Source organism: Schistocerca serialis, unplaced genomic scaffold (assembly GCF_023864345.2).
Source record: "Schistocerca serialis cubense isolate TAMUIC-IGC-003099 unplaced genomic scaffold, iqSchSeri2.2 HiC_scaffold_1420, whole genome shotgun sequence".
NCBI lineage: Eukaryota > Metazoa > Arthropoda > Insecta > Orthoptera > Acrididae > Schistocerca > Schistocerca serialis.
Window position 1 is genome coordinate 4,130,485 of NW_026047648.1, and position 14,209 is coordinate 4,144,693.

Below are 14,209 nucleotides of genomic sequence, written 5' to 3' on the forward strand. Positions count from 1 at the left end.
TCTTCCAACGTATCTTTTATTTGCTTCAGGCAAGTGACAAAGTTATAGAGATCACCACAGACACCGTTATTTCGGGACTCACATTCGGGAGGACGACGGTTCAATCCCGCGTCTGGCCATCCTAATTTAGGCTTTCCGTGATTTCCCTAAATCGCTCCAGGCAGATTCCGGGATGGTTCCTTTGAAAGGGCGCGGCCAACTTCCTTCCCCGTCCTTCCCTGATCCGATGAGACCGATGACCTCGCTGTCTGGTCTCCTCCCCCAAACAATCCAACCGTTATTTCTGACACTGTTATTTCTGCCACCGACCAACTTGACAGCATCTGCCTCCTTCCTAGTTGTAAAAATCTCCAACCAGCTTCTTACAGTATATCCTTTTTTGGATTCAATAGAATAGCTTTTCCCATTTTGCACCAGTTTTCATTATTTATTATTTATTTATTTATTTATTATTATCTACAATAGTAGAGCATTTAGCATTTTTAAATTAAAATTGAGAATTATCAGTGTAAATCCAGTGCAAAGACTGAAGAAAAAATTCATGGATATGAAATATATGTGTACTGATTAGTTTTATGTATTGTGTTCTACAACACTATTTTACAGTGTGGCAATCACTTTACATTACATATTCAATAACAACAGAAAAGACAGGAATGGCCGAGAATACGTGTACAGTTTTGGCAATGGAGTTACTTTAACTATTAGCTGTATATGCTTTAAGTATCATAAACGCAGGTTCTGAATTCCGTAGCATAAATTTGAGTGAGGACTTTGGAATGTAACACGCCTACCATTTCCAGAATGAGATTTTCACTCTGCAGTCGAGTGTACGCTGATATGAAACTTCCTGGAGATTACAACTGTGTGCTGGACCAAGACTTGAACACGGGACCTTTGCCTTTCGTGGGCGAGTGCTTTACCGTCTGAGCTACCCGAGCACGACTCACGCCCCGTCCTCACAGCTTCACTTCTGCCAGTACCTCGCCTCCTACCTTCCAAACTGCAAGGTTCACAGGAGAGCTTCCGTAAAGTGTGAAAGGTAGGAGACGAGGTACTGGCAGAAGTAAAGCTGTGAGGATGGGGCGTGAGTCGTGCTCGGGTAGCTCAGATGGTAGAGCACTCGCCCACGAAAGGCAAAGGTCCCGTGTTCGAGTCTCGGTCTGCCACACAGTTGTAATCTGCCAGCAAGTTTCACGCCTACCATTGTTCGGGCGTCTTACAGAGGTGGACTACATAAAAGTTTTTGTACTTGACATTACTTACCTATATTGACTGTGAGACTCGGCAGTGTCGCTATCTCTCGATGAAGCGACACTCCTTTCTCGAAGCTGCCGAGTCTGTTTCAACTGGAATATCAGACGCCTGTCCCGACAAAATAAATTCACGTACCATTTCTCGATTGCGCACATATTTCACCTCCGTTATCTGCGTTCCGCGTTACGGCATAAGACTTCAGTACGTATTAGTGTTTGTCATTTTCACTCCGTACGCCCTCTGAGCTTCCCTCAAAGAGTGTGTCGGGCACACCGAGGTTCTGTGGCCCGTGGCAAATCTTGGGAGGCGGACAGCGTCTCCACGGAATAAATACCCCGACCTGCAGGTGCCTCCGCACGCAGGTATGCGGGTGCCCGTCACCCTTGCCTCGCAGTTCACTTTCACTCTTGTGATATGTGCAGAAGGAATGGAAAGTTTCTTGCACAATATGCTGTCCAAAACAAACACTATAACAATTATCACCAGAAATTATTAAAACACACCAAGAAACTTGCAGAAGCCCAAATTTTCTAACTGAAATGTGTCATAAACTAATACGTTTGCATAAGGTGAGTATATGTTTTGGAAACTGAAAAATTAGGGCTACTAGAGAGTAAGACTGGACTTGAGAAAAGATTGCATTTTAAATTCAAACATTGTTGAACTCTCAAGGTGGCAGAAAAAACAAAATTTTCATTAGGGAGATGTAGATATGAGATACAACATGGGTTTGTCAATCCTAAAACAAACATTTATTAGTGAGGTAAAATTGTCAAGTGCACATGGTTTTTGCGAATTTTAAGTTTTTAATGTTTCATTACAAAAATTCTTCATGAAACATTTGCACTGTTATCACACACACACACACACACACACACACACACACACACACACACACACACACACAGAGAGAGAGAGAGAGAGAGAGAGAGAGAGAGAGAGAGAGAGAGAGAGAGAGAGAATAGTTGGCTCGCTTCACAGCCCATGTTATTCTTTCTCAAGACAGAATAATTGAAAACGTGCCATGGACGGCTGCTCTGTCTTCGTGTTGTTCTGCATGTGCTGTTACTTTCAATTTATTGCCCACATCGCACAAACTAGCTACTAACAAAAATACTGTACTATTACCTATTACACAAGTAATTGGTAAATGTGTTGTTGCCCTCCTAAATACTGTCTCTACTGTGTCAGGTGGTTAATTACAACAGTTGTGATAAACATCATGTTTCTTCACTGTTGTTGGAATGATGTAGTGCAATTGCAATTTGACTTCTACTGTGTGGCATATTGGCACTATATTAGCAAGCTCCAAGCAACAGAAATACTATATGCGGGTGTGAAGAGTGAAAATCATTTGCACATTTATAATGTAATAATTTTGTGCCTGGAACCCACGTTTTACATATTTTTAACTTCCTCCACTGTGTTAGTGCGGTACAGGCTGTCGTGATCGAGTGACCGAAGCTAATTGCGTCGACTCGGCCACCTTACTCACGAGAGCCTACGTGTGTCAAACTCTTCTGATTCGGCAAAACTTGAGGCTCCTGACAGAACCTCCCGAGTTACTCATTACAGTAATTATAAGTAACTCAACAATTTGTGGATAAAACACTATTTAAACTTCACTCTCTATACGACAACTCACTCTCATCGCATTTTACTGACGAGCTCTTAAAATGAACGCACAAAGAAGTCTCGATGCCGTCAGACGTTCGGGTCGTCAGTATTCCTCAGAGCGGCGTACAGTGTGGACGTGTCTCCGCTGCTGTCGTGGGTGGTGTCAGGCGCAACTGGACCGACCCCCGTGTCGGGCAGAGCCCGTAAGGAATACCTCTGAGAAACTGAAGACGACAGCGACGACAAAAAAACGTAGTCCGAGGGAACTGGGATCCTTTCTGCCGATAACTTCGATCCTCTCGCTATGTTTTCCACTCGGGCGAGACTTACCCGATTGCTTATATGCTATTGCAGTATGCGATTTTTCCCGCCAGTCTGTCACGTACACCGGCATTATTACTTATAAAATCACGGGAGGTGTCGTAGCCTCGCGTACCGGTCGACGCACGGGGCAGCAGACTCGTTTTCCCACCTCACGCAACTTCTTCCTTGCAGAAGAATAGTAATGGGCACACGTGACAAAAACCCCGGTTTTGTAACTTAACTCATTAACGATACACAGATGTAGATTATTTTTAAGCTTATTTGTGGAATTTCTCTTCATTTACCAGTCGTCTGAGTGATTTGAAGTTTCCCACCAGAAATGCCTCTCCTGTGCCAACCGGTGTCCTCAATTATTTGCCGGATGTATTCAAACCTCCATCTTCCTCGATAACCTCTGCAGTTTCTACCCTCTACAGCTCCTCCTAGTGCCACAGATCTTACTCCCTGAAGTCTTAACACGTGTCCTATCGTCCTGTCCCTTCTTCTTGTCAGTGTTTTCCACACATTCCTTCCCCTGGCGATTGTGCGGAGGACCTTGTCGTCCCTACGTTTGGCGTTATTGTGTAGCACCACATCTGAAACACTTTGATTTGTCTCCGTTCCGTTTCACTCACTGTCTACGATTCACTACCGAACGTGCTGTGCTCTGAGTGTCCATTTCTTCCTCAAATGGAGGCCTATGTTTGATACTGGAAGATTTATCGTGGCCAGGAATGCCCTTCTTGTCGGTGCTCCTTAACGTAGTCTGCTTCCCGATAACCGATGTCGGTGTTAAGTGTCTCGCTATTCTCATTTCCGCTGTTTCTCATTGCTTTGGTCTTTTTCTGGTGTACTCTCAGTCCAGACTTCATACCCATTATACTGTTCATTTCATTCAGCTATTCTGTAATTCTTCTCCACTTCTGCTGAGGATTTTAATGTCACGAGCGAATCTTATCGGTGATTCCTTTCAGCCTGAATTTTAATCCCACTGTTGAATCTTTTTTCCATTTCCATCATTGCTTGTTTGATGTATAGATGAAATAGCAGGGGGTGATGGACTACATTCCTGTCTTACACCATTTTTAATGCAAACTCTTTGTCCTCGGTCATTCGGTCTTACTATTCCTTCACAGCTCTCGTACGTACTATATCTTACCTGTCTTTCCGTAGCTTACTATTATTTTTCTCATCATTTCGAATATTGTGCTTCATTTTACTTTATCACATGGTTTTTTTTCCCTAGATTGACAAATCCTGTGAATGTGTGTCGATTTTTCTTTGGTCTTCCTTCCGTTATCAAAGACATCGGAACCAACTCTCTGGTGCGTTTACCTTTCCTTTAGCCGAACTGATTGTCATCTAAAGCACCCTCAATTTTCTTTTCCGTTCTTCTATGTATTAGACTTACCGGCAGCTCAGATGCCTGAGTTGTTAAGCTGACTTTACGATAGTTCTCGCACTTATCAGACTGTGTTATCTTTGGAATTGTGTGCGAGACATTTTTCCAAAATATGACTGTACGTTGCCAGTCTCATATGTTCTTAAATAGTCAATCGGTTGCCAATTTCGCCAATAATTTTAGGAACTGTGATGGAATTGTGTATCTCTTCTGCCTTATTTGATCTAGATTGACTCCAGTGCTGGATCCCCTGTGTCCTAAATTTCTTCTCGAGTCGTGTTCTCAGACAAGTCCTTCCTCTCACAGAGGCCTTGAGTGTACTTTTCCACCTACCTGCTCTCTGTTCTGTGGGTAACAGTGGAATTCCTATTGCAGTCTTAAAATTACCAGCAGACGTTGCTTTCACTTTTCTATAAGCCAAGTCAGTTATTCTGACCAGCTCATCTTCTTTAATTTCTTCATATATTTCCTGCAACTGTTTCATCTCGGCTGCCCTGTGCTCCCTATTTACATTATTTTACTGGCTACAAGGTGCTACGGGCTATAAGATGCACCTCAATTTTAACCTTTTTTTAAAAAAAAATAACATATTTACCATTTTCATTACTAGATTGCAAAGCCAGACAAAAAATTCCTAGTTTATAAAACCAAACTGACTTTTAAAATCATCATCTGAACTTTCTTCTTCCTCTTTGTTGTCGTCATTGTCCTCTTTCTATATAAGATGGTCTTCACTGCCATCGAGTGTGTTACTAATGCCGCACTTTGTGAGAGATTTAACAGTAATGTCTTCTCTCACTGTAGACGATGACTGTTACGTGTACTGACACACTTATCCGATTGTAGATCGTTTTAAAGCTGCCTTCACCACGAATTCGTATTGGGTTTCATCCGTGGTCCATTTCTTCCATTCCCCTCTCACGTAGACTTCAAATGGTTTATTTATCAAGATATCCAGAGATTGCAGTTGTGAATTAAGTCCTCCCAGAATAGCAGCAAGCTCTGTATTTCCTTGTCTCAGTTTCTCTTTCACATAATTTTCCAAATGACTATTAAACAGGTGTAGCGCAAGAAGACAAGTGTGCTTTGATAAAGCACCTTTCCTTCTCCGTAACTTGGTGCCGACCTGTGACGTGTACGTGGCCACCACCACCTGTCATTGGATTAAGTTTAGTGCCGTAAGCACAGCATGAAAGGGCAACAGTGTAGTGCATTTTTTCGTGTCCACCTGTTTCTATAGTTGCAGTTTGAGCACCTTTCGTACCAGCAGTTCTGTTACTAGGCACATCAAATGTCAGAGGAGTTTCATCCGTATTCTCTGTTTGACTTAGTTACATGCTTCTTTTTCCAATGTTGACTAATAAAGTGATCTAAAGATAATATTTTCTATTTGTACTTTTGTGGCATTTTCTTAGATATTGTGGTTTTCGTTTGTGGGATGCTCGATAAACCTTTAGCACAAACCAACTCCACCCTGAAAGTCTGTCAAGTTCCCCTGTAGCGCTAACTTACAGCCGTGTATTTGAATTATTTTTATATCAATATTAATGTCATTTTGATGGCGTCCTCGAATCCGTTTCAGAATGTCGTATTGTAGTTTTGGCCATTTTGCATTCAGTCCTGTGTTTGCACATTTAGTCTTCCTCATTTCTTATCGGTTCTCCTCTACCAGCCCGCCAGTCGCGAACGGTTTCTTTTCCGTCGGTGGAGGGCCGAAATGCCGCTCGGCTGCTCTGTCTCCGTGTTGTTCTGCGTGTGCTATTACTTTCAATTTATTGCCCACATCGCACAAACTAGCTACTGACAAAATACTGTACTATTACCTGTTACACAAATCATTTTCAGTTAAAGTTCACTGGCACCGTAGACTGCAATGACGTGTCGTAGGCTATACGGCGTTCTGGGTTCGTGACAGTGTGTGCTCGGAGGGAAACAGTGTTAACAATTTCGTAAATCCCTGCAGCTCAGGTTCGTCGCAACGGTACTCCGCTGCTGCAGGTTAAATAGTGTTGCCAGATAGAGATAGGTGGCCCATGGCATCGAATTGGTGGCCATTTTTAAGACTTGCAGGAATTTTAAATCGATCACTGAATAATTTTATATTAAGTTAAAGACACACCTGAATTTTGGTGGCAGTTTTTTTAAGATAAAAGTGCTTCTTGTAATCAATTAAATACAGTATTCTGTTCCCGAGTGATTTATATTTCTGTATTCCCTTCTTCCCCTGAATATTTTTGTACTTTAATCGGTGGGTGGGACGTAATGGGGTCGACTCGGCCCACCGATACGGATCGAGTAGCGAAACGGCCACTCAGAGATCTGCAAAGTGGGCGACGGCCGGGAGAGCAGTGAGGCGACCCGCGCCACTCCGTACTGCACCGAAATGGTGCGACCGGCTTAAGGGCGACACGGTATTCGGTCGGTCCCGATCGGCCCGGGCTCCCCCGTAGTGACGTTCGCAGCTCGGCTGTGCGTGTCGGAAGGAGGCAGATGGGTTACGCACTCCGGTCGGGAGTCCCGGACCCGTAACACTGGAAAATTAGTCGGCAGGAGGCTTTGGAGCTCCCGTCTTTCGGACTGACACCCGTAAGTGTCCATTTCCAGATGCCAGGCACAGTTCCACGTGCGTCAGTGTACGTGTCGACACGACCTTGTGGGGCGGCCGGGTGCGCAGTTACGCGTCGGGTCGGACGTGCTCCGTACGGGAATGTGGGGTGGCGTGGCATCCGGTGTGCTCGCGCGGGCTGCCGTCGTTCTCCCTCCGGAGCTCCCCGTCGGTGGGCTACGGTAAGCGGTGCAGTCGTGGTGGCTTCCTTCTGCCACACTGTACTCTTAGTGACGGACTTTATCGGAGCGTACGACGAGCGACGGTGCTCGCAAAAAGTGATACGGGAAGACTACGAGAGTAGCAGTTTGTACACTCGGTTCTACATTTGCCCTCCTCGAAGAGAACAGTAGTGTCATCTGTCACGTTTAGTGCCAAATCGTTGATATATATCGAGAAAAGTGGTGGAGTCACAACAGATGCGCACGGTACCCCTCTTTAGATGACCCGAGTCACATTCGTACCTCCTACCCATTTGTCGACATCGGAGGATGACCTTCCACTTCCTGCTTGTCGTATACGAAGTGAACCGTTACGAAACTTTTCCCCCTGTTGCGTAGTGTTCCGACTTGCGTAAAAGTGCTGTACGGTCCACACAGTCGGAAGCTTTTGTCGAAGAAAACTGTCCTCGGTGTACTGGAGAGCCTTGCTAGGGCCTCCGACACTAGAGAATAGATAGTGTGTTTTTGTGGATAGTTCCTTCCTCGAACCGAACCGAGCGTGACAGCAAATTGTGTGTACTGATATACTGCACTTCTTCACATTGCGCTTTTAAAAACGCTGGTAGTAAAGAAACTGTTCGGTAATTGTGTGTTGTCCATTTCAGCCTTTTGTTATAAAGTGGTTCCAATAACAAGCGTCTAAGTCTGTTAGAAAATTGGTCACACGTGAAGGTACATCGCACACACGATTTGAGTGCAAAAACCAGTTTATGGTGCACTTGTCTTTACAATCCGACTAGAAATTCCACCGAGTGTGTAGGAGTCTTTAATCTTTAGTGATGTGATAATTGATTCAATTTCATCTTTGTTCCCTGTAGCTCCACACGTGATGCATTGGTTTCAGAACACCAGCTTTAGTAGTTCTACAAATTTAATATGTTACGGAAAAAAGCTACAAACTATTAATTTAAAGACTTTTTGTTCAACACATTTTATTTGTATAAGATATGTTGAACAAAATGCCTTTGAATTTTTTATTGGTAGTTTTTTATAAAATGTTTTGTAATACAGCCACAGATCCCTCAAAATGTCAGTTTTCGACACAAAAGGTGTAGTTTTGCTAATTCACCTATGCAAATAAAATTTTGATTTAAGTCATTGACTGTTGACGAGTAGTAGTTATGTGACAAGACTTCAGTACTAAGATTTGCTTCTGTCTTGCTGCTGTTTGATCAGAGCAGTGTGATTGCTGTATTAGCTGTATTCCTTAACTCGAGTACCACATTTTCTTCGATTTTTATCGACGCTATTAACTGCGGTACCTATTTCTGTAGTAGCAATAATAATATGTGTTCAACTCATTTTCACACAGAATACGCCAGCAACTAATTTTCTCGCTGTGAAGGATAACCGGAACTGGCAAAACTCCACACGCCGTGCAGTTGCACGGGTTTGATCCTTTACGTGTAGGCTCCTCGGTGTGCGTAAATATGGCATTTTCTGAACATTTACAGGCTTCTTTATTTCGTTTTATATTTTTAAACACACGGATGCGAGTTAGTAGTTCCTACCCACCACCTTTTACACAACACAGTATTAGAAGTTCTGCTACTGAATAAGAGGGATTGTCAAACAAACTTTTTCAGATTGTTTTCAAATTTTACTTTGCTATTTGTCCGACGTTACATAATACTGGATGAGTTACCAAGGTTTTTCCCACACCTTTTGGTGGTTAAGACAGTTTTAATGTGGTATAATGAATGTCATTTTTTCTTCCGGTCTTGTATGTGCGTCACACTGTAGTGGATTATTTACAACAAATTTCGTGAGGGAATAAATGTACTGAGAAGCAATATTCAGCATGCCAAACATCAGTAAGCAGATGTCTACAAGACAATTGTGAGTCAGCTCCACATATTATTCTAAAAACATGTTTTCGAGCAATGAATATACCTATTCCATATGTATGTTATTGAATGAAAATGTCCAGAATATGTCAACTTACTGAATTGTGTCTCCCGAAAGTGTTCAATGATTCTAAGTGCAAATTAGTTGAACTAAGTTGTTTTAGGAGTTCCAAAATGTGCTTTTTCCAGTTTAAATTCTCATCAATATGGACACCTAAGAACATCAAAGTTTTCACTTTATCTGTTATATCCTCACTGTGTGTAGTACCACTAGCTGTGCATAACTGAATATCTTATTTCTTTTTTAAAAATTGAAGGTGAGACATTTTGTGGAAAATCAGGCAGTAATGCTTTTAAGAATATTGTTTAAAATTTCTTCACTTTCTGTACATACGTGTGTACTTACAGGAGTCATTCCACAAGTCACAGCAACTACGGTGTATGTCGAGATAATGCGAAACCGTGATAATTCCACGTCGTGCATTGAACCGGTACGGCTGTTTGTATCTCGGTGCCGACATAAAATAAGGTTCCAGCACGGGAGGTCACGGCAGAAGTTGTAACAAAACACAGACGTTGGAACTCTGAGTAAATTTATTGTGCACGAGTACAAATGAAACAAAAATTAATCAAAATGAAATACCGTGCTTCAGAATAGTTCCTCCTCAGTGAATACGCACAGCATTGCCAACAATGTGGAAGCGACGAATGCCACTGGCATTTCTGTCAGTGTATGCCGTGACCTGTCACCGAAATGCCGTGAGGATATCTGTGCTGTTTGCAAAGCGCCTCCCACACTGTGGTCTCCCCAGTCGTGGAAAGAGGTCGAAGTAGTGCGGACCGAGGTCTGCCGAATAAGGTCGGTGGGGGAAGGATCCGTCTCGTAGCGCGGCCAACATCACGCCGAACGTTTCAGACGCCAGTAACGAGCCATCCTTGCCTGTGGTCCCAGTCTGGCAGTCGATTTCGGTGACGTCTGCCACAGCCTTTCAAATGTATTTACTGCTATTATCGAGTTGCCACACGTTCGCACGATATACCGTAGCTGCCGCGACTTGAGGAATGACCCTCACGTGTGTGATGTGATGTGATGTGATCTGAAGTTGAAAGCCCTTTGTCCTGGAGCTAACTCCTGCAGTGTGCGCAGCTGTGGTCATTAATTATCAACACGGCAGGGCCTCTGGTCCGGCATAGCCTGGCGGGGCAAACTTCCGCCACGACGCATCCGGCAGTCGGCGTGTTAATAGATACTGCATCAAAACACAGTTGACCGTACTGGGAACTGAAGTTCTACATCTATATATATACACTCTGCAAACTACCGTGGGGTGAATGCCAGAGGGTACATCCCATTGTACTAGTTATTAGGGGTCTTCCCATTCACATATGGAGCGCAGGAAGAATGATTGTTTGCACATATTCTTGAGTTCAGTAATTATTTTAATCTTATTCTCACAATCCCTATACGAGTGGTACATAGGGGGGCTTTAGTACATTCCTAGAGTCGTGATTTGAAGCTGATTCTGGAAATTTTGTTAGTAGGCTCTTTTGGGATAGTTTAGATGTCTGTCTTCAAGAGTCATCCAGTTCATTTCCTTCAGTATCTCTCTCTGACACCCTCCCACTGATCAAACAAACCTGTCACCATTCGTGCCGCCTTTCTCTCTATACTTTCAATATCTCCTGTTAGTCCTATTTTCGTGATCGAGATCTGCCCGAATATTTATGCACCTTCTTGCAGATAATAGTTTGTTACAGATAACTGTATCATCTGCAAAAAGTCTGAGGTCACTATTAAAGTTGTCTGCAAGCTCATTGATATACAATATACCAACACACTTCTCTGGGACACACCTGGAGTTACTTCTACACCTGATGATTCTACATCCGAGATAACGTGCTGTGTCATGTTTACCAGAGAGTCCTCAATCCAATCACAAGTTCCACCCGATACCCCATACAATTTTGGTGCGATAAGTGTAAATGTGGTACCGAGTCAAATGCTTTTCTGAAATCGAAAAATACTGCCTTGATTAAAGCTTTCAGTTTGTCGTGTGAGAAAAGTGCGAGTTGAGTTTCACACGATCAATGTTTTTGGAATCCGTGCTTGTTGGCATTGAGAAGGTCATTCAGTTCGAGATACCTCATTATCTTTGATCTCCCATTCTACAACAAATCCGTGTCAAGGAACTTGGATGGTAGCTTTGTCGATCATTTCGGCTACCCTTCTTGTAGATGGGTGTGACCTGTACTTTTTTTCCAAGAAGTGGGCACAGTTTTTTGTTTGAGGGATCTACGATTGATTATCCGTAGAAGAGGCGCTAGCTGTAAATTCAGTATAGAATCTGATAGGAATTGCATCGGGCTCTGGAACTTCATTGAATTTTAACGATTTCAGCTGTTTCTCAACACCAGTGACACTAATACTTATTTCATTCGTCTTTTCAGTGGTACGAGGATTGAATTGGGGCAATTCTCCTGGGTTTTCCTTTGTAAAGGAACATTTGAGAACAGAATTGAGCATTTCAGCTTTTGCTTTGCTACCCTCAGTTTCAGTACCTGTCTCGTTCGCTAGCGACTGGACACTAACAGCCTTTACGTACAACCAGAATTTCATTCAGTTCTGTGAAAGATCACTTGACAATATTCCGCTGCGGTAGTCATCGTAGGCAGCTAAATGTTTTACCAGCGTACCTCTACCTATAGCACTATGCTTCACCTATTATGCAGTAATGGCTGTTTCTTTAGAAGTTTCTGTACAGTTAATGGATACCGTGGAGGTTCCCTCCCATAATTAACTGTTCTACTGGGTACATATGTACCCAGTACAAAGTCAACTATTCTTTTAAACTTGAGCCCAAGTTCCACTATGTGCTCTTGCCCTGTCTGGACGTTTGAAGTCACTCATTGAGGTGTGACACTACCGATTTTTTAAAATCTGGTTTACTGAAGATATATCATTTTCTGCTTGTTTTAGCTGCCCTTTGTACTTTGGTAATCATTGTTGCCACAACCGCATCATGGTCACATATCAGTTTCTATGGGGATATTCTCAAAGACGCCAGGTAATGTGTTGCCGTTGGATCCAATATATTTTCACGTGAGTGGGTTTCCTGTGTGTTCTGGGTAATGTGCAGAAACAGCATCGCCCACGACCAACAGAAGTGTTATCATCATGACAATCGAAAAAGAATTTGCATTTACGATAGTAAAGCCGTGTGGTGAACAGAAGTCTTTTGTCCATGGTAGCACGGACGCCAAACATGTGGTCAACGGTATATCTAACGCCGCCTGCTCATAAAACATTTATCCGTTGTAGTTCAAATGGTGCATGGTCAAGCAACTTTCGGCCATGGCAGTACGAACGCTGTATGGTAGGTGACGGTACTGCGAAAGCCATCAATATATTCGTCCAACTTCCCAACACGGTAGCTGGAACGCCATGTAAGAACTCCAGGTTGTCAGTCAAGTTTTGTCCGTTCTACCAATATGATTGGACAAAGTTTTGTAAGAACTCGAACGCTGCATGGTGGTGACTGGTGCTGCTTCTGTGCATGGTACTTCGAACATCTCCACATGGTCAGTGAAATTTGTCCGTGTTAGTAGGAATGATTGATGGTCATGCGACTACTGTTCAATTATTACGAACACCATAGGGTGTGTTCAGTTTCATGGTGTGTGTTCAAGCAACTTTTGGCCATGGTAGTGCCGACGTCGATAATATGGTCAACCAAGTTCTGTTCATGGTAGTTGGAATGCCAAATGGTCAGGGAAATTTTGGCCATGGTACTGCGAACACAGTCAGTATGGTCGACCAAGTTTTGTTCAAGGTAGTTCGGACCACAGTCTAACATAACAGTCCCGACACTTCGCCTCGTTTTTGTTGCCTACCGCGCCAGCAGTGCCCCAAGCGGCCAGTAACTTAAACTGCGAGTTCGGCGCGATCGTGAAAGCTAATAGTGGTTGTTTATTTTGATTTCTACAATTGTTTTCACAAGCGGGAGCGTTTGTAGCGCAATAGATTGCAGCAACAACAGGAAAAAGACACCACAGCTGTCTCTTTTTAAGTTCCCTATGGATCCTGAGAGGTATATACCATCATGTTACTAAACTGTATCGTCAGGACTCACTTGCAAACTACAAACGTATTAATGTTTCGTTTTAGGAGCAGAAAATGGCTAGTTAATAGCAGACGAGAAGACCTTATGAAAAAAGACCCAGTTTAGCCGCATAGTAATATCAGATTTTGCTCATTACATTTCGAACAAAACCAGTTCATGAACGCAGACAATAATAAACTCGCGTGGAATGCAGTACCCATACTGTTTGACATCCCAAATAAGCCACCTCAACTGACGATGATTCGACAATCCAGCCAAAGCTGTAAAACAGTCCTGTGACACAGAAGCAGCCAGTTCAACTCTCCAGGTATCAGTGCCAGATTCTTGTGAATCGTCAACACAGACCTGCTTTGACGATGAAGTGGTTAGATTAAGTGCAGTTATTCGTGCCTTACAAAAGCGTAATGTTTGGTATGTATTTCATTCACTTCTGTTGTTAGTCTCTAAATTTTCCTTGCTTCCTTCGTGTAATGACATTATTTTGTTAGCACCTTGTTCACTGACAGATTGTTTGAAAATTATTCAAATGTTTGGTTTTGCGTGAAATGTAATCAGCTCATTATAATGTTTTCAACATATTTCTCCCACTATTTGGCAGTTGCTTGTCCCACTTAGAATAATATAAAGATGAAGATCATACTTGTGGCAACAGGCGACGACAATGACAAACACAGTAGGCCTACAGAACGATAAATGAGCTGTCGATCGCTTTTGCATGTAGAGGTACATGTCTGTGCTTCTTACGTGTGAATCTGTGTGTTTATATTCTTTTGATATCAACGTGGTAAGCTGCAGTTCTATGCAACGTCACAAGTGTTTCTTCACGAATGTGTTTA